Source organism: Balaenoptera acutorostrata, chromosome 8 (assembly GCF_949987535.1).
Source record: "Balaenoptera acutorostrata chromosome 8, mBalAcu1.1, whole genome shotgun sequence".
NCBI lineage: Eukaryota > Metazoa > Chordata > Mammalia > Artiodactyla > Balaenopteridae > Balaenoptera > Balaenoptera acutorostrata.
Genome location: NC_080071.1, coordinates 100,272,915 through 100,295,523, shown reverse-complemented (window position 1 = coordinate 100,295,523; position 22,609 = coordinate 100,272,915).

The window sequence follows — 22,609 nt, the reverse complement described above, 5'->3', positions numbered from 1 at the left end:
TCTAAGTATGGACGTAGCTGTCGACCGTTAGGAGAACTGGCTAAGATCTTCGAAAGGTCTCGTAGCATTAGTCAACAGCCACGACTCGCCAGTGGTAACCCCCGCCCAACTGTGGGTTACCAGATACAAGGCCAGGCGGGGGCCTTGGAAGGAAGAGGAGGTGACGCCCCATCCCTGACCTCCCAGCACTCCAAGTCCTGATGAGAACAATAGGGACACCTCGAGATCGGGAAGGCACACCTCCTCACACAGGTCAGTGCGGCCACCCTCCCCATCCCCCCAGCTCCACCTCACTCCATCCCAACCTACGCCCACCCCTGTCCCCCTGGGGCTGCACACCTGATTCAGAAGGTCAAATCAGTGGGGAAATGGACCTAGAGTCTGTCATACAGAGTGAAGTAAGTCAGAAAGAGAAAAACAAATACAGTATGCTAGCACATATATATGGAATATAAGGGGGAAAAAAAAAAGGTCATGAAGAACCTAGTGGTAAGATGGGAATAAAGACATAGACCTACTAGAGAATGGACTTGAGGATATGGGGAGGGGGAAGGGTAAGATGTGACAAAGTGAGAGAGTGGCATGGACATATATACACTACCAAACGTAAAATAGATAGTTAGTGGGGAGCAACCGCATAGCACAGGGAGATCAGCTCTGTGCTTTGTGGCCACCTAGAGGGGTGGGATAGGGAGGGTGGGAGGGAGGGAGATGCAAGAGGGAAGAGATATGGGAACATATGTATGTGTATAACTGATTCACTTTGTTATAAAGCAGAAACTAACACACCATTGTAAAGCAATTATACTCCAATAAAGATGTTAAGAAAAAAAAAAGAAAGAGAAAAATAAATACCATATGCTAATACATATATATGGAATCTAAAAAAAATAATGGTTCTGAAGAACCTTGGGCAGGACAGGAATAAAGACGCAGACGTAGAGAATGGACTTGAGGACACAGGGAGGGGGAAGGGTAAGCTGGGACGAAGTGAGAGAGGGGCATGGACATATATACACTACCAAATGTAAAATAGATAGCTAGTGGGAAGCAGCCGCATAGCACAGGGAGATCAGCTCAGTGCTTTGTGACCACCTAGAGGGGTGGGATAGGGAGGGTGGGAGGGAGACGCAAGAGGGAGGGAATATGGGGATATATATATATGTATAGCTGATTCACCTTGTTATACAGTAGAAACTAACACACCATTGTAAAGCAATTATACTCCAATTAAGATGTTAAAAAAAAATCAGTGGGGGATAACAGAGAATTAGAAACTGAAACTGAGAACTTGGCGTGTCTCAAGATTCATAATATTTTAATAAATTTGTACAGCAGTGTGGGAGACAAGGGGCTGACTGGCTGTTGAGAGAGTTTAATACTAACTCTGAGCTACTGTCACAACCACAGAAATGAGGCAACTATCGGTACTTCCAGAGACCCCAAATGCATACCCTTATAAACGTCCCCTGAGCTGAGGGCCAAATTCTTGAGAGACGCGGGGGACCATGACCCCCTCACCCACAAGGGGCCACCCAAGACCCGTATGACTAAGTCAACCAGAATCAAAGCAAAGGCTGCTGCCACAGACAATCCCAGTGTCATAATCAAGATTTCCAGTGATGAGGGAGCATCTTACCCAAAGGCACCAGCCCTAACATACGGAGGGAGAAGCCCTCCCCTGCCCACTTGGATTTGTCTGCCTGGGCACCAAGCTCACCCTACCATCACAGTTATCACCACAAAGGCTCAAAGTCAGTGGAGACACTAGATGAAGCCCTGCTCCTTCTCCATAAGACTGGTGTGGCCCAAGGGGCTATGACTCTTTCAGACATAGCAACCCAGATGACTTGGATTTTATCTTCAACTCTGAGGAGGCCCCAGTCAACCCCAAATCCAGTGAATTCCTACAGGGAGCCCTCCTAAATTACAGGGCTGTGCTCCTCCACCTCATGGGAACCTCCCATATTATTCAGGAGGCCTTGGAGGGGCTAGATATGCTGGCCTGCCACGAAGGAACCGTTCACCCAGACTCCCAGATTTGACAGCACCAAGGCAGTCCACAACCCCAAGGACAGCCCTCGGGGGCCAGGCCCCACAACCCAGTTCACAGAGCAGGCTCTTGGCTCCTGGTCCTAGAGCCCTCGTGCTGACACTGTCAGGAGGCAGCACCTGGGATGATTCTAAACAGCAGAGGGACTTAGGCTGGCAGCTCTGCCAATCGGGGTCCCCAACGGTCTTATATCTGGCCAGGCCTGGTGCAAGCTCCTCTCCTTAAAATGAGCCATCGCCCCACCCCAGAGTCCAATCTCCAAGGTCCAGAGGCCTGCAGTCGTGAGGACCCCTCTGCCCCAAGCACTTCCCGACCTGCAGGTTTGGCAGCCCCCGCAGGGCGTTCCCCTGGGGACTTAGCAGCTCCCCGGAGCTTGTCCCACCTGCCAGAGACGGTCGCCCGTGGTGGTCCACTGGGACAAAGGCAATCACCAGACTCTCTTCCTGGCTCTATCAGTCACTATGATTTCAGGTATCCCTTCTCAATCCCCCAAGGGAACCTCATACAGCCTAGAAGGCATAGCAGGTAAAACTGGAATGAGAGTGCCAATGAAGCTGGATGTGTCTATTGGACCATATTTCTAAAACAGTTGCCTGTGGTGTGGCCTCCTCTGGCCCTCTCTTTTCCTATTAACTGTACAGATGCCCTCATCCAGAGACATACGTGATGGAATAAACCCAAATCCCTGGGCTTCCTCGTAGGAGTTGCTAAATGGGAGCCTGTCCAACTGCCTTCTCCAGTGTAAACAGTAAATGCACCACAATATAGGCTAAAATAAGGTGCAGAGGGCCCTTGGTCCATCATTGGAGATAAGTTTGACAGCAGGTCATTAGGCCCCATCTCACCCTGTAATAGCCTATCTGGCCAGAGTCAAAACTGACCATCAGTGAAGGAGATTAATAATTGACTATTCATACTTAGATGCACAGGTTTCTGCCATTAAGCCTCCCATGCCCAGCATCTTAGAGACAGAAGATGTCATCCATAAGGTTCGGGGCCCCCACTTTGCTGCCCTAGATCTAGCCAACATGGTCTGCTCGGTCTGGAAAACTGAAGACTCACAGCCTTAATTTGCTTTCACTTTCAAGGGCCCCCACTTTACTCGGGTGCCCACGGGTTATCTCAGTATCCCTGCCAACGAGATCTGAATTCACTCAAACTAACCCACTGCCACCTTTAGCATTATATGGACAGCATTCTACTACAGGGGCCCCCTTAGGATGCCATCCGGGAAGGCTTGTACATAGTTACACAACATTTACAGCAGAGAGGATGGGCCGTTTGCCGCCATAAGATCCAAGGACCACCAATTTGTCCAGCTTCTGGGCATCGAGTGGTCAGCTGTGGGCCGTGAAACTCCTCTCGCTGAAAATCATCAGTTCCTCACGGTCAAGCCTCCACCACGTTATGACAGACACAGCCTGCGTTAGAGGCAACACCTCTCCACACCTACCATTTTGCTTAGGCTATTTGTGCCAGGACACGAAAATCGGCTTCTTTCCACTGGGGAGGACCTTGACAAACTGCCTTACGAGGGGCCAGCCGGCCACACAGCATGCGCTGCCCTTAGTCCCTCTGGCTCAGGTGACCGAGCTGAATCACTGGTGACACCTGACTACGCCTCTTGGAGTCGATGAACTAAGCACAGCTCCACCTGGCTGTGCATGGGGCTCTGGACCAAACGTCTGCCCCAGACAGCAGCCACTTCAGCGACAAATCTCAGCCACCTACTAGGCTTCACACGCAAGTCCCCAACCCCAAACAAAACTCCGGAAGGCTCCCATGTGGGGACATGTGTCCCCAGGGTCGCAAACTGAACCCCGATGGCAAACCAAATTTGTTGGGCAGCTGCTGCCCTCTGCTGGAACTAGAAGGTGTGTGCCCACCCTCAGCGACACATTCCCTGGACTCTCGCTGTCCGTGCCCTCCAGGAAAGCTGCTTCCCATCAGCTCACCTCCTTAACCAGGTATGTGCTCATCCCCGTTGGCCCACAAGGTATCATAGATTCACATCAGTGTACCCATTTCACCAAGTTGTTTGATCATAGGCTCTAGAACGTGGAATCCTGTAGAATTTCCACCTGGCTGACTGTCCTCCTCAAAGAGGTGCTCCTCACACTTTCAGACAATGGGTGGTTCGCCCAAACAGACAGAAATTTTACTCCAAACTCTAATACTGCTCAATTCCTGGCCCCTGGATCTCCAAAACCCCACAGTACAACCAATATCCTGCAAAGACTCCCCCACTAATATTTACAGGGACCGCCCCCCCCCCGACATCAGAAAGGATGTCATTCACATCTGCTCACCAAATGAATGCTCCCCTTACATATTGATTTTCTTTTTTCTTTTCTTTTTTGGCTGCATTGGGTCTTCGCTGCTGCTTGCAGGCTTTCTCTAGTTGCCGCGAGCAGGGGCTACTCTTCGTTGCGGTGCGCAGGCTTCTCATTGCGGTGGCTTCTCTTGTTGCGGAGCACGGGCTCTAGGTGCGTGGTCTTCAGTAGTTGTGACTTGCGGGCTCTAGAGCACAGGCTCAGTAGTTGTAGCACACGGGCTCAGTTGCTCCGTGGCATGTGGGATCTTCCGGGACCAGGGCTCGAACCTGTGTCCCCTGCATTGGCAGGCGGATTCTTAACTACTACGCCACCAGGGAAGTCCTACATATTGATTTTTCTATCGTCTTGCCATCTCCCATGAGCTGGTGACCCTACTCAGGTCGGATTAGGCAATGTGACCCCCTTCTAATAGAAAGCCAAGGGGACAAACCCTACCGAATTGCTTAGAGATCATGATTATACAGAATTCATTGGCCTACACAGTGGCCCAGCACCAGCCACAAAACCAAGGTAAAGCCACTGGCTTTGCCTCACTATTCGGGTTATAAAGACTGGCTAATAATACCAAATTCATCACAAATTTTGCAGGAGAGTGATATTATAGCTCCAGGACAAATAGCAGAACCGTGTGGGTCTCAGAGCAAGGATAAAAGGCCCTCCACCTAGAGGATGCCAGTCACGCTAGGAAATTAAACCCAAACCGAAACCCCGGGATCTAGTGGCCTCTGTCAGCAGCCCCAGGCCAGGCCCCTAGCCCACCCTAGACAAAGAGGGAAGCAACCTCTTGCCCCAAAGCAACAACACTTGGCCTTTAGTCAGCAACCCGACTACATGCCCGGAAGGAGGCCCCCGCACACTAACCCAATGCAATGCTCTCCTTGGGTGGCTGTTACTATTACCGTGTACAGCCTGGATAAAAGGGCTGCTAGCAGACCCCTCCGGCCTAACCCTGTCTCAGGAGATGTGCTGGAACAAAATAGGATGCTGCACACCAGGTGCCAGCAGACCCCCTTGGAAGGGCTTCAGGCAGCGTCCACCAGGTGTGGATGCTAACACAGAGCTCACCTCCCTCAACACCGGGGGAGCGATGCTTACAAGAGCTGCTCCCTCCTTCCATGCCTCAAATCATGTCCCAGGCAGGATGGCCCTCCCGGTGCAACCGAGTCAGACCCATCTGGCTGTCAGGTTTGTGCTTTAATGGTCTCACAATTTCAATGGGGCCAACTCTGGATTGCGAAGCTGCCATCCACAAAATGTCACTACAGTTAGCCCAGAATCTATATGCATTGTGGACGGAGTCCCCACACAGCTCGGTCATGGATGCCACATGCTCCTTTGCAAGGCTCACCACTGATGACCCGATGGAACCCACTGAGATCTGCTCAAGTGGCAGGAGAGCCTGTACTTGTGGAGCGCCTGAGCGGGGCCTCCAGCACACACATGCAGCCGCCCCGACCCCTCATGTTTCTCCACCCGGGAAGGCCCTCCCCGGCTGGCCCCCGTCACCCTCAAGCAGACCAGAGCCCCAGACGACCTGGCCCTGGCCCAAGAGCTTGCCATGCGAGAAGGCTGTGTCGAGGTTTTCCAGGAAGTTCCCTCCTTTCTGCTCAGCATCCTGTGGGCCGGCCTCCTCCTTGGACGACTGGGCCGTCTTCGGTTTTACAGAGAGCCATTTGTGTGGACACGATGTTCATCCAGTTGTGTTCATCAGCTTTGGCCAGCACCCTTCCCTGGCATCTTCTTCAGCAGAGGTGAACCAACACTGCATCATTTCCACACACCAAGAACTTGCCGCTAGGACTTCCACACACGCTGCTCATAAGGGCCAGCCAGGCACTAGAGTCACCTCCAGACACCATGCGAAGAAAACGCAGCCCCCACCAAGCTCCAAATCACTCGGGAGGTCCCTGTGCCGCCAGCGCGCTTGGCAAGCCTCTGTGAGAGACACCACATCACTCCAGCGCCCTCGCTGGGTTCGGAGGCTTCTGGGGTCCTCAGAGGTCTGCCTGCACGTGCACGTTCAGACCCTCCCAGCCCTGCTCCCCCACTGGCGTCTGAGGATCAGACTTTCACAGAAACAGTGGCCAGATTCTAGCTGCTGACTTTTGTCTGCAGCTGAGCCAAACTTCCAGTCATTGGATTAATCTTGAACGTGCTAAACCATTTCTGCCTTTTCATTCTCGTCACTTCCGCTCCCCCTCCATGTTTTCTGTCAAGTGGAGGAGGGAGTCTTGTTATCGACTCCCCCAACTTTGACTAAGAAACCTTTGGGAAGAAGATGCGATGGACAAAGAAAGACTTGTCCTTAAACCCGCTGTGTGCCCTACGGATTGTTGGGAGGGAACATGAATTAAGTGTAGAAGGGAGCATGCTGTGGATGTGATGGGCCTCTAGGCTGCATCCCGCAGACTCACACTGCTGTAGTCAGGTGCCCTCTTGCACTCCTGCCAGCACTTTGGGTCTCTGCTGCCTCCCAGCCTTGGAGCACAGCCATCTCAGCCAACCCACAGACCTGAGAGCAAGAAATAGATGCTGGAGGCTGTAAAACACAGAGCTCTTGTCAATGCGTGTTGCAGAGCAAAAGCTGACTGAGGCAGAGAGCAGTTCCTCCAGGACGTGAGTTAATCGTCCTGTCCCAGGCTGGTGACCACAAATCCCCACATCGCCTGAGGCTAGCAGTGGCCTCAGAAATTCCCACCTCTCCTCTTGGCTAGAGGGAGTGACACAGGGTTCCCTGGAAGAAACCTACCACCATCAACCAGATGACTTTCTCTCCAGCAATTTTTTAAAATTATTTTTAATACGAAAGATTTAACGTTTAAGAAATTATTTTTAGGGCTTCCCTGGTGGCGAAGTGGTTGAGAATCTGCCTGCCAATGCAGGGGACGCGGGTTCGAGCCCTGGTCTGGGAAGATCCCACATGCCGTGGAGCAGCTGGGCCCGTGAGCCACAACTACTGAGCCTGCGCGTCTGGAGCCTGTGCTCCGCAACAAGAGAGGCCACGATAGAGAGAGGCCCATGCACCGCAATGAAGAGTGGCCCCCGCTCGCCACAACTAGAGAAAGCCCTAGCACAGAAACGAAGACCCAACACAGCCATAAATAAATAAATAAATAAAATATTTTTTAAAAAAGAAATTATTTTTAATGTCAACATGGAGAAGTTCAAAAGATACAAAAGGCTTTACATAAAAAATGACCCCTCCCCTCCGCATCGCATGTCCCGGGCCTCCCTCCAGACTACAGGCTGAGAGCGCTCATCTGCCCAGATTTCACTCCATGGTGACACACAGAGCTCTCTCCTCATCTCACGTTTTTCACTTTGGAAACAAATGCTCATCAGCAATTAGGGAGCTTCCTCTCTCTTTTAGTTAGCTGCGTCGTATTCCATGCCTGAATATATCAAAATATATTTAATCAGAGCCTTGTTGATGGACAGCGAGGTGTTCAAACGTATCGCGACTACTGACGATATTGCAGTGCGTGTCCTTGTACAAATGTCACTTCCCATGAGCAACTCTGTGGCTGCAGGACAATTTCTGTGCAGTTTCACTTTGACAGATGCTGCCAGAGTGTCTTCCACAGACGTGGGCCAACCCCACACCCGTCCACCAACATGCGAGAGTGCCCATCACCCCACAACCTGCCAGCAAGGAACCTTAACAGGCATCGGGCTCCTGGAAATGGTAGCTCGTTGTACTTTTAATCGTATTTCTCTCATCATGAGCAAGGAGTGAAGTTGAACTTCTTTTTTTTTTTTTTTTTTTTTCAGTTTGACAACTATTTGTTTCTGCTTTCCTGTAAAGTTTTTTTCTGTCTCCTCAGCCTTTGCCCGTTTTCCTGTGGGTTATTGTAGGAACTCTTCTATTAAGAACATGAGTACTTTGGGTGAAAATATTTACCATAGTTTGTATTTGCCTCTAGACTTTGTTTATATATTTCTAGTTTCCCATGTGGAACTTTTTTTTTACAGAAGGAAAGCTTTTATTTATTTTTTAAATTGAAGTAGAGTTGATTTACCATGTTGTGTTAGTTTCAGGTGTACAGCACAGTGATTCAGTTATACATACATATATATATATATATTCTTTTTCAGACGCTTTTCCCTTATAGGTTATTACAAAATATTGAGTACAGTTCCCTGTGCTATACAGTAGGTCCTTGTTGGTTATCTATTTTATATATGGTAGTGTATATATGTTCATCCCAAATCCCTAATTTATCCCTCCCCCACCCTTTCCCCATTGGTAACCATAAATTTGTTTTCTGTGTCTGTGGGTCTATTTCTGTTTTGTAAGTATGTTCATTTGTATCTTTTTTTTTTTAGATTCCACATATAAGCAATATCATATGATATTTGTCTTTGTCTGACTTACCTCACTTAGTATGATAATCTCTAGGTCCATCCATGTTGCTGCAAATGGCATTATTTCATTCTTTTTAATGGCTGAGTAATATTCCACTGTGTATATGTGCCACCTCTTCTTTATCCATTCATCTGTCCATGGACATTTAGGTTGCTTCCATGTCCTGGCTATTGTAAATAGTTCCATGTGAAACTTTTTAAACTGTCTTATAGTCAAGTCATTTTTCATTTATGGTTTTGTGGTTTTCATGCTTAGGAAAGTTTTCCCTAAAATATGATTACTGGAAAAGAATTTTTTAAACTCTCAAATTTTTTCTAGTAATCTTTATGGGTTTCTATTTCACTTTCAAAGCTTTGGTCTGAAATTTACTCTGGTGTACGGTGGGAGGTAGATAAATTCAACTTTTCCCCAGATATCTGTACAGCTGTTTGGATATCTGCACATTTCTCGAATGGCCCTGTCTCCCTCGCTGATATGCACTGGCCTCCTCATCCGATACCAACTCCCCATTAAACCCAGTTCTGTCTCTGGAATCTTCAGCTAGAGCGAAAATCACCTCTCCTGACTGGCTCTACCACCAGAGTTGGCACAATGCAACCAGAGCCTGCAGGTCACCAGGAGGAGCAGCTTGATTTACTCTGGGAGGTGAAACCGTGCTTCCAGCGTGGCTAGGACTGCATTTTCCCGAGGACCTGTCAGGGTTTAGCCTGCACTCAGGGTTTCACTGCGGAGAAGGATGACTCATCAGAGAGAAGTCTGTGGGTGCTGCTGACGGCACCTCCTGACAAACACCCCGGAGCCCAGTGTCTGGAGGTCAATGTGTTCTGCACGGGAGGCGGAGAGCTCGCGGCCCCCGTTGGCCCCCATGCTCCGGGTATGACAGGACAAGCTGGCTCCGTGGCCCCTCCCCAGGCTGGACCCCGTGACCAGCAAATGCGAGCTCAGGTGAAGGACGCCGGCCGCCTCAGCAGCCTCAGGGGCTGCCCAGTAGTCACACTGGACGCCCGCGGGTGGCACCGTGTCCCCAGCCCTGTGTCAGCTCCTCACACGCCTTAGGCCAGTTGGTCCCTTGCCTTTCTTGTGCTCATGCCGCTCCTTGCTCTGGAGGTTTTCAAACACTAGGGTGCGGGGTGGCCAGGACCTATGCGGCAAAAGTGAGGGGGCCACCAACCCTCAAGGCCACTTCCCTCGAGTCTGGCTCAGCAGCACACCAGAAGCCCAGGCAGCGCTCCCCTTGCAGAGACCATGTTGCCTCTACTCTCTTTGGGCAGCCCCACCAGCAGCCCCTCTCTGCCTCTCCGGCCAGCTCCTGCTCACCCTTTAGCCACTCTAAGAAGTGCTACCAACCCTTCAAACTACCCAGGTGCCTCCCCTTGTGCCCCTGCAGCGCAGGCGCTTCTCTACCCCAACTCGTCGTGTCCTGGCATCACCAGCTGATCGTGTGAGCCTCCCCACCCCGACGGGCAGGGCCATGCTGTGGTCACTGCTGGGCGTACACACCAGGCTCCTGTGCTCCATGGACACCCAGTCAGTGGGTGCACACACGATGGGGTGCCCCAGTGGGCTCCCAGCCAGGAACATTCCATCCAGGGCGCACCTCAAATGGAGGAACACATGAGTCAGACCCACATGAGGGCATCACAGAGCCTTGTCAACAGGTCGTTGGAAGAACAGAAACTATTCTCATGTCCAGGAAATGGCCCCACAGGGTGGCCGTCCTCCCCGCTGCACACTGGCCTCACTGCTCTGTTGCTATGACAGTCCTGTGGGCTTTTCTAGGCGTTCACACAAAAAGGAACAGGAGTTGCTGAAAAAGGATAAATGCTACTTACCTCTTCTAATAGTTTAAAGAATGAAGAGAGCAAGTAGATGTGGACTTCACATATCTGCAGCTGCAATACAAAGAAGTTCAGAAGCACAGCCGGGGTCTGGGATGGGAGAGCACAGATGGCTACAACCTCACAAGCCCTCCACGTGTTTACTTCTGGGCCCACTCCTCCCACCTCCAGCCTCACCCCTTCTCCCACAGTAAGCAGCAAGATACCCCTGGGCTTGACTGTGAAGGCAGCAAGGCTGCTGGGTGCTGGGGGCATGGTGTCTCCACAAAGCCAGGCTTACTAGAGGCCCCAGTGGCAAAGTGAGCCATGGGCAGGCGATGAAGGGTGTGGGCTGTGGGCAAACAGAGGCCAAGACTGAGTTTGAAATCAAGAGAGACATTAGTGTTAATAGAATTAGAAATCAAATCTTTCACTGTAAAGAGACATGAGATGCAAATAAAAAATAAGAGAAGGTCCAAAAAAACCCTGCGATGTGAAATTGAAATTTAAAATATTAATAAGAATTTGTGATTTTAAGAATAAATTTCCTACCTCTATCCACTGAAAGGGCCTAGAAACCCACACCCCAGTAGGAATGATCACACTCTGAGTACAGTTCTTGGTTTCTAAACTCCCCTCACCAGAAGAAACCAGGGCTCCTTGGAGAAATGACCAGTTCTAAGGCCAAGCCAGGGAAAGGACAGGATGACCCTGGGACATTTCGTTAGACCAAAACCAAGGAAACGTGTGGGTCAACAGGACCCAGAAGAAGAAGTTAAAAACAAGACTCAGAAGGCAACTTGAAGGGGCTTCTGCTGGACAGATTTGGGGTAATGTGAGCATCAGAAAGAATAACGATTCTCATTTATAATATAAACTATATAATATAAATTAATATGTATATGTAATTTAATTTATTATAAAACAGAGAATAAATAAAAATCTGAATCCATAATGATGTGAGAAAGAGGGAAAGAGAAGAGAGAAATTTCAGGGTTAGGGGATTCGAGATAAACTTTCAAACGCTCTGGCAAAAATAGGATTTAGTATTGTTAGGCAAATGTGACAGAATGTTAACAATTGTTGAAGCCGGGTGGTGGGTAGACAGATGTTCACTGTAATCTGCCTTTTACATTTCTGTACACTTGAGCAGACTCACTCTAAAAAGTCTGGGGGAAAATAAAAGACACTCTCAGGCTGCACCCTGCACATGAGGAGACAGAGGGTTAGGTGGCCCTTTGTCCTCGGGGAGCTGGAGGGTGGGGGAGTGCGAGAGAGTGTGTGTGAAAGAGAGAGAGACAGAGTGCAGGTATTGTGAGAGTGTGAGTGTGGGCGATACTGTTCGTGTGTGTGTGTGTGTGTGTGTGAGAGAATGAGTGTGAGTGTGTTGCTAGTGTGTGAAAGGGAGTGTGGGAGCGTGAGAATGGGTGGGTGAGAGCAAGGGAGTGGGTGAGTTTGCGTGTGTGCGTGAGCGTGTGCGGGAGCTGTGGTACCCCTGCTCTGCTCCCGGGGGGTGGGGACGAGGCGTCAGAGCACCCCGGGCCCTGGGAGACACCCGCTGGCTGGAATGGGGCTGGAGAGCAGTAGGCCCGCCCTTCCTTCCACTCTGCCCCGGAAAGCCCACCCCGGTGAACACTTTCTATGTGCCCTTTGCCTCTTCACCCCCGTCGCCACCCCTCAGAGCCCATCTACCACTGGTCCCCTGAATGATGCCCTCCGTGGGCCCCCCCCCACCCTGCACCCCCTGAGCTGCCCCAGCCCCATGCTCCCTCGGGGGATACCGGGCTCCACCCCCAGCCCCCTCTCTCATCTCCAGCCCCGGCTCTCTAGGAACCCCCTCCTTCCTTCCCTCCAAGCCCATCTCTGCAGGCAGAGACTCTGATGGAATCCAGAGGGCCTGTCCCCAGACCCACACTGCAGGCCAGACAGACACAGGGCCTGTGTTCCAGGTGAGGGACTCCTTCACGCCTCATGCTGCCGTGTGCAGCTCCACTCCTCTCTCCCCCTCCAACGGGGCCGACCATGTCTTCTAACCTGGAAGCAGCGAGATCTCCCATCTCATGGGCTCTCTTCACAGTGCGCCACTGACACGCCTCCCAACGAGAGGGGCTCTAGGTTCCCTTCCCTTGACTTCAGTGGGGCTGTGACTGTGGGGGAAGGCGCCATGTGATTTCCAAGACTGGGCCATAAAAGGTGAGAGTTTCTACTTGGCTCTTTTGGGACCTTCCCTATTAGAGCCCAGGCGCCATGTTGTAAGGAAGCCCCGGCCACGTGTGGGTGTCTGGTTGGCAGCCCAGCCAAGGGCCCAGCCAACAGTCCACCTCAAACACCACACACGCAAGAGGAAGCCTTTGAGGTGACACTGTGTGCTAGGGTTCTCCAGAGTGTGCGTGCAGAGAGAGAGAGATTTATTTTTAGAAATTGGTTCAAGATTGTGGAAGTTAGCAAGTCCAAAATCTGCAGGGCAGTCCAGGCAGGCCAGAGACCAAGGGGAGAGTTGCCATTGCAATCTTGAGCCCAACAGCAGCCTGGAGGCAAAATTCCTTCTTCCAGGCCACCTCCATGTTTTCTCTTAAGGTCTTCAACTGCTTGGATGAGGCCACCCACATTATGGAGGGGCTTCTGCTTTAGTCAACATCTACTGATTTAAATGCCAATCACATCTAAAAAGTACCTGCAAAGACACATCTAGACTTGAGTTTAATCAAACACCTGGGCACTATACCCTTGCAAAGGTGACACATACAATTAATGACCATATGCCACCTGACTGTAATCGCATGAGGGACTCTAAGAGTGAGATCCACTGAGCTGAGCCCATTCAACTCCAAGACCCGTCATTGATAATAATAAGCTGATTGTTGTTATTCTGAGTTACATTTTGGAGGTGTCTGTTACATCACCATAGCTGATTAAAACACTATCCAAGCTTCACCCCAACAACTTGCCTCCCAGGAACGTTTTCTGCAATAAAGTGCACACTGACTCTGCCTTTGGGCAGTGCCCTCAGGGAAAGGCTGAGCTCACTCACACACAGGGCACACGCTTTCACGTGAGCCTCAGCTTGGACTGGGACCCGGCGTCGAGCCCTGCGGAGGGAAGAGCGCTCCCTCCTGGCTTTGTTCTCGTCCCTCTCATCATCCTGCCACTTCCTGTTCATGCTTCCTGACAACAGTGGGTCTCTTCCACATTCGTATGCCCAGCCGTTGGCCCCATGTTATCAGCGAGCATTTACTGAATAAGTCAATGAGATGCCAGGAGGCCCCAGCCAGGAGCGGGTGAGCCTGGGAGTGCAGGGCGTGGCCCCACCTTCCCTGTGCTCCCCTCCACCAGGGCCTGACCAAGGGGAGCAGGTGGTGGAGAGGAGATCCCCAGCAGGACCTGTGTCTCTCTGAGCCCAGCACCATCCTGACCCCTCAGGGTGAAGGTGCATGTCCAGGGCCTGTGGAGGGCAGACCCAGAGTGGGCTCCCAGTAAATGGAACGGTTACCCCAGGCTGATGAACTGTCCCACTTCCTGTGTGTCCATCTCTCTGTCCAGTGCAGGGCCCGGAACCAAAGGCTCTGCCCTCATGAAAGGTGCACCCATCCAGGGTCTTCTGGGCTCCCTGTCTCTTCTCGTGGGTTCCTGTGCATGCTCCTCCAACAGCAGTGTCCCCAAGCACAGGCCAGGTCCCTGCCTACCCAGGTGGGAGGGACGTCACAGTGGGCAGAGCAGGCGGGCTGGCTGGAAGGACAGATGGTAAACAAGGAAGTGAATCATCTCCTGCCTGGTGGTAATAAACAACGCAGGGGTGTGCAGTGAGAGCTTTGACAAGGTGGCGTTGCGCGGAGGGCTGAACAGGAGCGTGAGAGAGTGTGAAAGCCTTCCACGGCAGGAGGGCAGGGAAGGGAGCAGTGACCCCGGGATAGGGGGCATACGCCTGCATGTGAGGGACACAGGAGAAGGGCTGGGGTGACAGCAGGAGACAGGCGGGCAGACAACCGGGAGCAGATCCAGTGGTGCCTTAGGGAGCCCCTGGAGGGCAGGGGGTGTCGGAAACTCCAAGGGCCTCCCCACAGACAGGCGGGAGGCAGCAGCAAGGCTCAAGTAGGACCCTGGGCCAGGCCGATGGTAGGGAAGCAGGTGCAGCTGGGTCCAGAATCCATTTTGAAGACAGAGATGAATGCCTTTGCCACAGGCAAAGAGGGCTGGGCAGGAAAGAGGTGGGTGAAGGGTGCCGAGGTCTGAAGAGGGGTGTGTCAGAGAGCCGAGCTGCCTTCCACTGGAGGACCCGAGCCTTCCCTTGGAGGGGACAGTGGGATCTGGTTTTCCCTCACTGGGCAGCGACTGACAGAGCACCCCAGAAGCCTTCGCCACCCTCAGCTGCTTGCAGATACTGCCCAGGCTCATCCAGATGCGTGTGTGTCCCCCAGCCCAAGGACGTTAATCTACTCCATCTCCCTGGAAACCTACTGGATTCTACTAACAGAGAAGGACAGCCCAGGAGGATGTGGCCAGGTTAACAGTCACAAAGTCACTTTCTTTTCTCATAATCACCAGGGCTCATTCCCTCCAGGCGAATATGAGCCAGAGACGGCAGAACCTGGCCCCTTGGAGACCCCGAAAATCAGTCTCCATCACCCAAAACACCATGCCGTGCTTATTGTGCCCCCAAACGTTGTCTTTCATTCCACATCCAACAGCCCAGAAGGTCGCCAGTAGGTTACCTGGACAGGCACAGAAATGGGACCTCAGGTCACACCAATTCAAAAGGTCCTAACTCATACAGTGCACACAGGAGGCCATAGAGTGCAACACAGTACAACCCAACAAAATGCAGTAAGTGTACAGCCTTTGAGGAAAACTAGGAAACCCACTCAAATTCTGTGGCTTTGACAAGCTATTTACTCTCTCTGATCCTCAAGTTAGTCATGTTGGAAAGGGATAAGAGAGCCCACTTCACAGGTGCTAGTGAAATTAGATGAACTCACGTATGTGGAGCTCCAGCCCATTCCATTCACCACCAGGCCGCACCCCGAATAAGCCTGCCCAGAGTGGTCAGGACTCCCGATGACAGGGAGGCAAGGATGGAGTTAAGTGAGCCAGACCCTCCAGGACAACTGTGAGGCCCAGAGGACATCAAGAGAGCACAGCAGGGTCTGCTCGCCAATCACTGTCTAAGTGTGCTGCAATCTCCTCCTCTATCCCTCCAGCAACTTTAGCGGGAAAGTGCAGGCGACCACAGCTGCAAAAGCTTGTGGCCGAGGCTCAGCCTCACAGCTCCACGTTAAGGCAGTGGAGGGTGCAGCCCAGGGTCCTGGGGAGACGTACCCTGCAGGGTCCTGGCTGCAGCTGGGCTCCCCGCTCCCTGGGCAAACTCTCAGAGAGCACGGGACCCAAGGATCAGGCAGGCACTAGTTGAACTCCAAGCTAGCTCTCACCTGGGTCACCAGGGACTGGCACCCGACCTCTTCTAGCCCAGGGTCCTCCGTAAGATGAAGAGGGTCATAGCCCAGCACTGCCGAGGTGTCCTAGAGGAAGGGGCAACGCGTGGAGAAGGTGCCTAGTAGCCTCCAGGTGACCCTGGGCCCCTCTGTTCAGAGCACGCCTTGGGCCTTCCGGCTGCTGTGGCTGAACACTGGCACAGCCCGGCTCCTCTGTCTCCACCCGGCTCCCAGGGCCCCAGCCCCTCCACCCCCAGGGAGCATCGATCCCCACCAGCTCTGAGGCCCCTCCCTCAGAAGCAAGCGCCTGAGCCCCGCTCTGCCCACACAGACACTCCACCCTCTGCTGTCTTATGCTTGTCAGGGAAGGACCATTTACCATGACGCGAAGAATTTTTCAGCCAAGCTGCCATCCTTCAACAGTATTTATGAGGTTGTCACAAGACGATACAGAAATATTCACAAATATGAAACAGCCTGCCTCCCGATACCTATATTTTATAGTAAGCTATGGATGCAGACAGTTTTGGTTACACAGAAAAATGACTCTGACGTGATTATTAAACTCGTGCAGCAACTTTTCCACATTTATCCACAGAGGGAGGCTCAAAGGTACTCCCACAGAAGGTTCTCTACAGTCTTTGAATCCACCCCGTGGCGTCCAACCCCACGTGTCGTGCCTGCCCCACGAGTGGCCCTCCCATGTCCCCAGGCAGCGCATTCCACTGGGCCCAGCAGGGCAGGAAGGGGGAAGGGGAAGAGGATGAGGGCAGGGCAGGCCAACGTGGGTCAACCAAGGGCACTGGCCTTCCGCCCCAAATGTGGTGCTGCCTGTTCTGGTGCCCACATGGTGCCCGGAGGCACGGGGAGCAGTGATGCTCACGAAGGCCACCTGGGGATTGGCTGGCAGCCTGCCCGTGAGGCCCGCAGTGCTCTGGGCACCTTCAGCGGCGGACTTCTTCTCCATACGAAGATTTAAAAGGAAGCACCACACATGAAACAGGAACGAGCGGCAGGGATCTGGACGAAGTGGGTGTGGCGGTTCGGGGTACCAGCAGGGGGACCCCTAAGGCGCTCTGCTCCTGCCCCTTCCCGCAAGCCTGCTGTCAGCTGCAGTGCTGTCTGGGGCTCTGCGAACTGGGCAGCCTAAGGCCTGTCCCAGGAATGCAGCTGCATCCCTCGTGGAGGCGATGGCACGGGTGCCGTCCACAGAGACACACAGAGGCACCTGCTCAGCTTTTACTCCTGGGACACCGTGGCTGGCACCAAGGGCCCCCACCCCGGAGGCAGACGTCGGTCCAGCCCCCCTATGTCGCTGAGGCCTCCTGGCACCACGGGGACGGACCGGGGTCCCGTTGCTCAAAGAGGTCTGTTTTGTTTAAGGATTTAAAAGCAGAAATATAATCTCCCATCGTGACGTTTTTATAATCTCTGAATTGAGTTCAGCTCCTTTGTCTCTCCCACCCTTGTCACACAGCGCGCCTCGTGAAGAAGGGAGACGGCAGAGGCCTCGCTGTCGGTGCCCCAAGGAGGTCTCAAGACAGGGGCTCCGGCCCTGGGCACGTAGCGCTGTCCGTGCCAGGGGCTCACCTGACCTGGGGGCCTCCCCCAGCCTTGGGCTCAGTTATAACAGCCTGCAAAAAACCCTCGTGCCAAGATGAAGGGGAAACATATGGAGGCCCAAAGAGCCTTAGCCTTGCAGGGTAACAAATTCCAGACCTTTTTACTCTTTCCTTTGGCCAGAAGGAAGCCCCCGGACAGGCCCTATGTTGTGTGTTCTGGGTGTGGAGCCCCTCACGCTGGTCCATCTTACTTCCCATGCCCACAGGTCTTATTTGCTTGTTTGTTGTTACCATTGGGCTGGAAAACCTCTCGGTAAGGAGCCTTGGATCTTGCCAGCATGTGAGGACAGGCAAAGCCCCGCGACTGAGGGGTGGGTGGGGCTGGGTATTGGGAGAGAGGGGCATGCCATCCCTGTGGCAGGCTGCCCGGAGAGCAGGGCCTGGTCAGGACCTGTCAAAGCAGGAGAGGCCATGGGAAGACCCCCGCAGAGAAGGGGTCAGCTCCCAGGTCTCCATGCAGGACCGGACTCCCGTCGGGCGAGGTGGCCCAGCAGGGGTCTGGCTTCTCCACCTCTCACCACCTGCTGCCCCGTGGCCCCGTCCAGGACCCTGTGCGATCCCCAGCAAGAGCTGGGCAGCCACTCAGCTAGCTTCTCACACCCGCCCACCCTGTGCAAGAGAAGTACAAGTGTACGGCGTCCCAGGGTTGGCTTCTCCCTCTGACCCCCAGCTACAGCCCCTGCGCCTCGAACCACAAGGTTCCAGCCCCCACCGCCTGGGCTCCCGCTCTCCCCATCCCAGCGGGAGCAAGCTCCTCCCAACTGTGGGCCTGAGGATGCACAGGACACACCCCGGAGGCCACCACGGTGGGGGGGGGGGGGTGGCGGCGGGCAGCAGTTCGGCCCTCGGGGCTGGGGAAGGGGGAGGCAGGAAGCACCAGAGCAGGGCGGCAGGAGGAGATGGGGAAGAGATGCCCCTACCCTCCCTCCTCGCACCTTCACCCCCGTCTGGGTCCCTCGATGGCCAAACCCACCTGGAAGCCAACAGGCAAGGGTGCCCGGGGTGTGTGCAGAGGCCACCCTCCCAGGCCCGGGGCGGGGCACAGAGGGGACAGAAGGGATAACGATGGGGGAAAAGGGAAACAGCCTCCCCAAAAGAGCAGCCCCTTCCTGGGACTTGCCGCCTCTCATAAGCTCAGAGGATTTATGATTCTCTACGAAAGGACTTCCGTTTATTCCTCACCATGACCCCACGGACGTGGTGTCATTATTTCCTTCTTAGAGTAGATTAAACTGAGGCAGAGTGCCCAGGGGCTTACCCAGGGGCAACAGAGCCAGGAAACCAACCCGCGGGGAGCGCGGCCCCTTCTCTGAAGAGTGTGCACAGTGGGAACCCCACGTGGCGGCACAGGGGCGGCAGCCGCGGGACACGCCAGGGCTGTGCCTGGGGGAGGAGGGGGAGGGGCTGGCGGCAGGCCCCAGGCAGAAGCACGGACCCACTCTGCAGAGTGGACCGGTGGCCTGGGGCCTGAGCAACTTAACTCCCTGGACGTGGGTAGCCCTGACCAAGGCCAACGCGACTCTCAGGACTGGAGTCCAGCCGCATTTTGCTCAATCATGCATTAAGGTCTGATGTATTTCCAAAGGGAAGGAATCAAAAGTCAACAGATATAGGAACCAAATGAGATCATTTCCACACAATGCTCTTTCTGTGCGTGTCGGTTTGGCTCTGTGTGTGTGTGTGTGTGTGTGTGTGTATGTCTACATGCACAGACACAGGCACCCGGCATGCGTGAATCTAAGCGTGTATTTGATCACAGGGCACGCATATGTCCTTGTGTTGATGTGTGTGCATATGACCCCCGCGTGTTTCCCATACATTCATGTGGGCTCTGCGGGTCCTTGTGCCTCACTCCATTAACGTCTAGCCCCTCTGGCTTCTTCAGTGGAGAAGCTGGTCTATAAGCCTGTTGCTGCACTGAAGGGCCTAGTTCCCTGTGGTGTCAAAGCTGAGACGACGGCCCCAAACTACCACAGGTCAGTCCCATCTGGACAGCAGGCTGCATGTGGCAGCCTCGCCTGGACACCGCCCAGGGGCTGGAGGTGGAGGAAAACGTGGCCCTGCTGGTGCTCACGAGGCATCACCACGCAGGAGCTCCAGTGACGTGCAAACCTGCAGAAGCCGCAGCATCCTGCCACAGGACAGCGCAAGCGCAAAGCAGACGCCTCTCAGGGCCGGGGCCTGAGACCGACCCTGGCCCACCATCTCTCACTGCGTGAACCCAGGCAAGCGGCTGAGTCTCAGCTGTACATCCACCAGGAGCAAATGAGAGCGGGCAGGAAGAACCCCAGGGCCCGGGCAGACACTGACATTTCTCCCTCCCCCACAGCAGATGTGTCCAGACCACACGAGGGCCCCCAGAGGTAACCCAGTGGTGACATCGGGTTCCTCCCAAGATTGTTGAGCAGCTTGGAGGAGTCTGGGCAGGATGGCTCAGTCGGACGGCCACAGTCTTGGGAGTCCAATCTGGCTGCACATCTGCCACTTGAAGTTACACAACCTCGAGCAGAGGGTGCAGCTCTCCGCGCCTCGGTTCCTCAGCACAAAACGCAGGGCAACAGCACGATTTCCCAAAGGCGACCCTGAACAGTGAGCCGGGGGCACCAGGTACCCAGCTCCCCGTGGGAGGGGATTAGCCCCGCTCAGCTTCCTGCCAGGCTGCAGTTCCCAGGTGGCGGTATTCCCAGACAGCTCCCGTCAACAGCTGGCAGCCCAGCCCAGACCACGCGGTGCCGGTGCCGAGCGTGTCTGCTCACACCCGCGGAGAAGGCTGCTCTCACGCTCGCCCTACGGGAGGGGCATTGGCAGGTCAGGGCTCCCTCCACTGAAGCACAACAGCACCTGGCCTTGGCACCCGCCCCGACGGAGAAATGGGAAGATCAGCGGACCCAGGCCTCCTCTTCGCTGGCTTCCCTTCTCTTCTCTTCCCTGCCCATGTGAATGCCCCCAGCCAGGCGTATTCCTTAATCCCTACGGAGTGACATCGTTAACTGGCCCAACCCAGGCAAGCGTCCTCTGCAGTGAGAGCAGAGTGTGCTGAGGCCAGGGCCGCGATGGACAGGGCAGGTCCTCACAGCAGGGGCTGTGCTCCGTCAGTCAGTCAACAAACGCTCAGGCAGTATCTGTGATGCGCAAGGCCTATCTGGGGAAAGTGCCGGGCGGGGCATGAAACAGACAAACCCTTGGCCCTCAGGGAGCTTACCTTCCAGTGAGATTGAACAGGCAATAAATTAAAGATTAAGCATGTTAAACGGTCTTTCCTTAGGAGAAAAAATACGGCAGGGAACGCTGGCACGGAAAGGGGTTCAGATGTAAACACCCATCGATCACTGGGGCCTTCTGTGGACTCATCTCGGGGAAATGGTATTTTGGGGAGTCCTACATTTGCTACTGGCCTGCGTGTCCAACTGGCCGGAGCACAGCCCCCATAGCTTCAGATCAAGAGAACTGGGAAAAACAGGAACTCAGCTGATTCTACACTCGGACAAATGCCAAAGAATGACTCTTTCTCATAGGAATCTTCTAATTTGGTAGCACACTGAAGCAACCTGATGCCCCAGTATCCCCCTTTCCATTTGTAAATCAGCATCCTAAACAGTGCTGCTTTAGTGAGCAGGTGACTAATGCACTAGAAATGCATTCTCCCGCATGCCCATAATTTGATTTACTATTTCAATTAATCTTGACTCTTCCTCTTCCATGATTTATGCGGCTGCTTTTTTTTTTAAGACGTAAAAAGTCAACCAGATTTTAATGACAGTTTAGAAGACTGTACGTCTAAGAAGTTGCCACATTACAAAATTTTTGTATCTCAGTGGTAGTTTGTCATAAAATGTGTATGACCCGTGAATTAATTTATAGGATTAAAAAATAGAACAAACGATTAAATTTTATGGGTTTGATTACAACTACTTCCAGAAAGTGAGCCACATAGAAAGAGCCTGTTGTTACCACAACATGAAGGGGGAAACTGAATAGCTCTTTCTGTACCTCCTTTGATATTCCAAGAATTAAGACTTTAATCATATATTGGCAACTATTGCAAATGTAAATATTTGCAAATTAATCACCGTGAAGTAGGTTCATTTTGTTTGAGTATTTTCATATATTTCTACATTCTCACTTACTTGTACAGTGCTTCTCCTCTCTCTTTAACAAAGAACTACCTTCTTTCTTTTTTTTTTAACATATTTATTGGAGTATAATTGTTTTACAATGGTGTGTTAGTTTCTGCTGTATAACAAAGTGAATCAGCTATATGTATACATATGTCCCCATATCCCCTCCCTCTTGCGTCTCCCTCCCACCCCCCCCATCCCACCCCTCTAGGTGGTCACAAAGCACCGAGCTGATCTCCCTGTGCTATGCAGCTGCTTCCCACTAGCTATCTATTTTACATTTGCCAGTGTATATATGTCCATGTATGTGGCTGCTTTTTAAGCAAGTCATCTTCGGAGCTTAAATGAGCACAAGCATAAACATCAGTTAATTTATCTGTTTTCATTGTAGATGATTCCACAGCCCTGAAGCGTCTCTCAGTCCCCGTGATGGGCCAGCAGAAGGGCTCCCCAACCCGGCCACGGGGTGACGGCCGGTCCCTAACTGCATGGCCAGTGAGAGCACCCATCATGCTGTGTCTTGCCTACTTGGAGAGGCCATAATTTCAGACACCCAGGTGAAAGAAGAATAGGCATCTCTCCCACAGAAGAGAGCGCTGAGCCTGGGCAGCCAGGAAATGGGGACAGGAGGAGGCTGAGGGGGCCTTGTGCAAGGGGCAGGGAGCAGGCCGCCGGTAGCCCTGCCGGCGTAGGTGTGTTCGCCAGGGTACTGCCTTCAGCTCCGCTCAAAGGCTTGTTCTGTGTTCTCTGGAAAAGCACTGGAAAGCCCCACCATAACCCGTCTCTGGATCCTGGCAGGGAGGTTCCACGATGGTTAAGGAAGACAGTCACGTGCCCTCCTCCCAGCCTGGTGAGGAGAGCTGGGAGGACA